A 6,026-nucleotide genomic window follows, 5' to 3' on the forward strand; every position below is an offset into this window, starting at 1 on the left:
GTAAATGATAAGAGTTTGTGGAGCAGTACTGTGAACGGAGCTACTCTGAGATGCAGGTATGTAACCTATGTAACCTACACACATGTGAATAATTAAAGCGCATATATTAAACGTGCATTGCATATATTTATTTAATTAAATTGTAGTGTTTGTGAATTTTTAATAGCATTATGCTTTATGATTTTTAAATGGGTTTAATGTGTGGAATGCGCCACTTCCGGTGTTTTGTCGATTACTCGCACGGGCAAAATGCAATTGAAGAATTTTTCAAATCGAATACTTGAATAGAATCGAGGAATCATTCCAGCCCTAGTGGAAACTAGTTTTTATTGTACATTTATTTTATAAATTTATACATTGCAGAAACTTACAAACCTCCACTGACATTAGCGTAATCCTCTGCAGTGGGACAGACTGGCTTTACGTGACTAAACTGAAACTTCGCTGAGGGGCTCGTAAAAGAGGTGAGTTATTACCTAAATTAATTCCAGAATCACATTTACTTGTAAAACAAAAATGCCTTTAAAGTCAATAACTATTTTGTTTGCAAAATTTGATTGAATTTAGGGCTGCACGATTATGACAAAAATCATAATTGTCGATTATTCCCTTGAAATTGTAATTGCAATTATTAATTACAATTACCGCAATTTACATTAAATTATTTTGAATAGCTTTAGGGAAAAAAAAAAAAAAACTTAAGATAACTGTAGGAAAAATGCACACTCTCTCTTTCTCATACACACACACACACAAGCACATCTTAAGAAAGCAGAATAATGTAAATGCATATTTATTTTATTATTATTATTATTATTTCGTACTTGTGCCTTTGAACGATTACATAATTGTGGCATCTGTAATTGTAATCATGATTACAAATTTGATTAATTGTGCAGCCCTAATTGAATTAATTAAATATTATTTAATGTAAGTGATTACATATTAACTTCTTTAATGTCATGAATGAATTAGTTAAAAAAACTAAATATCAACTGAATATAATTGAAAAATAAAACCATTGTAGTGTAACTTTTAGTCACTTTTAGTCTCTGATTCTACATACCTTTTTACGGAAACAATAGCTTTATTATTATTATTATTATTATTATTATTATTATTATTATTATTATTATTGCTGGTGTTCAGCAATCTTTTTTATGATTCTCTTCAGATCACAAAATGTCAGTTGCCAATTTTAAAGGAGTTTCACTGCCCCCGGCTGCTATTGTGACATTTACAGGTGTCATCTCTCTGATATTCTTCTATTACTGGTCCTCATATACAAATGTCTATCCAGCTCCACCACATAAATACAAACAATACATTGGAAGTTACTATGGCATGAACAGTTCTCTTGCTGATGCAGAAAAAGACAAACCTATTCTTCTCTTATGGGTTTGGCCTGAAAATTACAGATTTGATTTCAGTGACTGCAAAATGTACAACATTGACGGTTTTCATTTGACAGAGAATAGATCACTCTACAACGATTGAGACGCCGTCCTTATTTTTCACAAAGCCATCAGTTGGGATCTGTCCATTCCAGAAATGGATTTGATTTCATGTAGAATCGTCAACCAACACCAGAAGGATACCAGGTCTTGAAAACCTGTTCAACCTCACTCTCAGCTACAGACAGGACGCTGATATTCCTGTACGGATGCGCTTGACCATCAGCAAAAAACCTAATGAGGATTTTGTAATTCCTAAAAAGGACAAACTGGTGTGTTGGATCGTAAGTAACAACGCTCCCTCAACTCGGCACAAGAAACCGTTTTTACCAAGAATTAAGCAAATACATCAAAGTGACTTTGTTTGTGAAGGCTTACACAAGGTTTCTGGATTATAAAGACTACTATCCGACCATAGCTAGTTGCAGATTTGACCTTTCCTTTGAGAAGTCCGTCCACAAGGACTACATCACTGAGAAGTTAAACGGGCCGCTCGTGGCAGGTACCGTCCCTGTGGTGTTGGGTCCTCCGAGAAGAAACAATAAAAAAATCTTTGTTCCTGCCGAGTCCTTCATTCATATGAATGACTTCCCTGATGCAAAATCACTAGCGGAATATCTGCTTCAGCTGGACAAGGATGAAGATGCATATCGCAAGTACTTCAACTGGAGGAAACATCTCAACAAAGCATTCTATTTTCAATAAACTTATGCAATAATTTAAAAATAAAATAATAGTCATGTTAAAAATAATAATTCATTTTCTGATGTCTCTTTATAGTCTTTACATTTTTAGGGTTAAATTACATTAATTTTATAAGGGGAATGCATTTAATTTTGGCCATTGGTTCAAAATGTGTGTACACAGCAATATGAAGTACATGTAATATGCAGTTAGATTCTTATTTTTCCTGGCAAATAAACAAATAAATGTACATGAACTATTTTAACACGTATCGTTACATATGTTTCTGTACTCTGTAAAAAATAAATAAATAAATAAATCTGCTTTAAAATTTTACGTTTACTCAACACGAATATCTATGTTTTCATGTAGTACAGCTTAACATTTCATGATGACTAAACTTAAAATTTTAAGGCAGCAAGAACACTTACTTTTAAGTTGAATTTTCTTTTTTTTTTTTTTTTTTTTTATAGTGTACTCTCCATGTTGGAGAGGGCCATACATTTAGAAAAAGTGCTACCTAATGACGTCAAATTAGTGACTGGATGACAACCTTGTAACTTCACCTTCAACTTGTCATTAATTAAAATGTATACATCTCAAAAACAAGTGTTGAAAAATAGCTAAAACTGGTGGATTCAGTAGTAGTGTTTGTGTACCTGTATTGCTAAAGGAATCAGTTTATAGTACGATTCAGTGTGATGCGCTCAGTAAAATCAGCCAAGAGCAAGCACCGCACCCTTCCCTGAGTAAGGACACGTCAAGTATTAACAGGACTCAGAGAGCTTCCGTTAGTCTATGTCACTTAGAAACAGCCCGTAAAGAATAAATAATAAAGAATAAAAACAAATATATTCTTTATCTTATCAGTACAACAATACCATATTAAACCATTAAAAAGTAGATCATTTTTTAAATAATTTTTTTTATTTTCTTAAATAAATGTAAGCCCTGCACATTCAGTGTCTTATTTGTGACCCTGGACCACAAAACCAGTCTTAAGCAGCATGGGTATATTTGAATCAGTAGCTAAAAATACATTGTATTGGGTCAAAATTATCTGTTTTTCTTTTATGCCAAAAATCATTGAGATATTAAGAAATGTTCATGTTCCTGTAACCAGGAGTGATTGACGAGAGGCGAGCGGATCCATATGCGAGCTTTATTAAACGAACAAACAGGTACAAGGTGAGCAGGCAGGGTCGAGACAGGAGCAGACAGGAATGTAACAGGCAATCGAAGAGAAAGATCCGATAAACAAGAGCGATAAATCACAAGGCTGGCGGCTAGACAGACGTAAACGAGAAAACCAGGCGGGAGATCAAAAAACCAGGAACAGGAACTAGGAACACACTAGGAAAACAACAATACAATAACAACAATCCATGAAGTGCAACTGGGGAGGACCAGGGTCTTTATAGAACGCCTGATTGGTCACGGGGGCTGACGCAATCAGAGCGGTGGAGGATGGGAGATGCAGTCCGAGATGCAAAGTAACAGTCAGAGTGTGTAGGTGAAGCGAGAGTGACATCTGGTGGTGAGTGGACAACGGGACACCGACCAGATTCGTGACATAGCCCCCCCCCAAGGAGCGGCTTCCAGACGCTCGAAGGAAACAACAGTCCAGGGGAGCGGTGGGGTGGGAGCGAGACAGGGCGAGGGCTGGAGGACCAGGTCCATGTGGGAAGCCCAGAGATTGAGGCAGGACCGACAGAGCAGGCACCCTCCAGGGTGGGGCCGGAGGCGGAGCAAGAGCCCTCCAGGGCGGAGGTGGAGCAGGAGCCTTCCAGGGCGGAGCCGGAGGCGGAGCAGGAGGCGCAGGAGCCCTCCAGCGCGGAGCCGGAGGCAGAGCAGGAGGCGCAGGAGCCCTCCAGGGCGGAGCCGGAGGCAGAGCAGGAGGCGCAGGAGCCCTCCAGGGCGGAGCCGGAGCAGGAGCCCTCCAGGGCGGAACCGGAGGCGGGACATGGGACGCCAGAGCCCTCCGAGGCGGGACAGTAGGCGGGGCGGTCCTCCAGAGCGGAACAGGAGGCAGAGCAGGAGGCGGAGCAGCCCTCCAGGGCGAAACAGGAATCTGCGTCACGGTCTGGGACCTGGGGAAAGCAGGGACAGAGGAGGCAGACAGAGTAGGGGGAGAAGGCGCAGCAGCCCTCCGGGGCGGAACAGGAGGCGGAGCAGGAGGCGCCGCCGCCCTCCGGGGCGGAACAGGAGGCACCGGCGGAACAGGAGGCGCCGCCGCCCTCCGGGGCGGAACAGGAGGCGCAGCAGCCCTCCGGGGCGGAACAGGAGGCTGCGTCATGGACTGGGACCTGGGGAGAACAGTGACAGAGGATGCAGACAGGAAAAAGGGAGAAGCAGAGAGTTTAGCGGTTAACGCCCCTTCCATAAGAGGTTCTACGGCTAAAACTTGACTTGACTCTGGAAACACAGCTGCAACTTGACCTGACTTGGAAACTTGACTTGACTTTGGAAATGCAGCTGTACATTGACTTGACTTGGAAACTTGACTTGACTCAGGAAACACAGCTGCAACTTGACCTGACTTGGAAACTTGACTTAACTCAGGAAATACAGCTGTACCTTGACTTTACTTGGAAACTTGACTTGACTCAGGAAATGCAGCTGTAACTCCATATAGCTCAGGTATGGCAGCTGTGACGTGACGGAGCTCTGTTTCCGCCGCCATCTTGTGACCGGGCTCCGCCGTCGCAGCCATCTTGTGAGCGCGCGCCGGTGCTGCCGCCATCTTGTGAACGGGCCCCGCTGTCGCCGCCATAGCTTGAGCGCGCTCCTGCACGGCTGCCATCTCACGAGCGATCCAGGCGGCAAACGTGTTCGTGGGATCGTGCTCCGGCATGACCGCCAATTTACGAGCAGGACGCGCGGTCGCCATTGCCGCGTTGTCGCGTTCCCTCTGCGCGACCCCCACGGTGCACGGCGAACCCACACACAACAGTGCAAAGTTCAAAAACGCCTCGAGCGACGAACGCGGACCCTCGCGTCTCAATTGTGTGCGGAGGGGCTGGTTCACGCCGTCGCAAAAAATCTCAATTTTTATACAGTCCGGGAGAGTGGAATGGTTTGATATTGAGAGAAACTCACGGGTGTATTGATCCAGTGTGTGTGATTTCTGTTTAATCCTGCAAAGAATTATGTCCGTGTCCATATCAGATGAATGTCCGGGGTGAAAGCTGCTGGATCCTGTGGTGATGGATTGTTCTGTAACCAGGAGTGATTGACGAGAGGCGAGCGGATCCATATGCGAGCTTTATTAAACGAACAAACAGGTACAAGGTGAGCAGGCAGGGTCGAGACAGGAGCAGACAGGAATGTAACAGGCAATCGAAGAGAAAGATCCGATAAACAAGAGCGATAAATCACAAGGCAGGCGGCTAGACAGACGTAAACGAGAAAACCAGGCGGGAGATCAAAAAACCAGGAACTTGGAACAGGAACTAGGAACACACTAGGAAAACAACAATACAATAACAACAATCCATGAAGTGCAACTGGGGAGGACCAGGGTCTTTATAGAACGCCTGATTGGTCACGGGGGCTGACACAATCAGAGCGGTGGAGGATGGGAGATGCAGTCCGAGATGCACAGTAACAGTCAGAGTGTGTAGGTGAAGCGAGAGTGACATCTGGTGGTGAGTGGAAAACGGGACACCGACCAGATTCGTGACAGTTCCATTAAGATATTTTGTAAATTTCCTACCGTAAATATATCAAAACTTAATTTTTGATTAGTAATATGCATTGCTAAGAACTTTATATGGACAAATTTAAAGGTGACTTAATTTTTTTTGTTGTTTTTTTTTTCTCAGTATTTAGAATTTTTTTTTTTTTTGCACCCTCAGATTCCAGATTTTCAAAAAAGTTGCGTCTCTC

General features: G+C 42.9%; 1 pseudogene; it reads left to right on the plus strand.

The window, feature by feature from the left end:
• The first annotated feature begins 1,344 nt into the window (after positions 1-1,344).
• Positions 1,345-2,159, plus strand: LOC127157892 (4-galactosyl-N-acetylglucosaminide 3-alpha-L-fucosyltransferase 9-like; annotated as a pseudogene).
• The last annotated feature ends 3,867 nt before the right edge of the window (positions 2,160-6,026 follow it).

Source organism: Labeo rohita, unplaced genomic scaffold, assembly GCF_022985175.1.
Source record: "Labeo rohita strain BAU-BD-2019 unplaced genomic scaffold, IGBB_LRoh.1.0 scaffold_1234, whole genome shotgun sequence".
NCBI classification, from domain to species: Eukaryota; Metazoa; Chordata; class Actinopteri; order Cypriniformes; family Cyprinidae; genus Labeo; species Labeo rohita.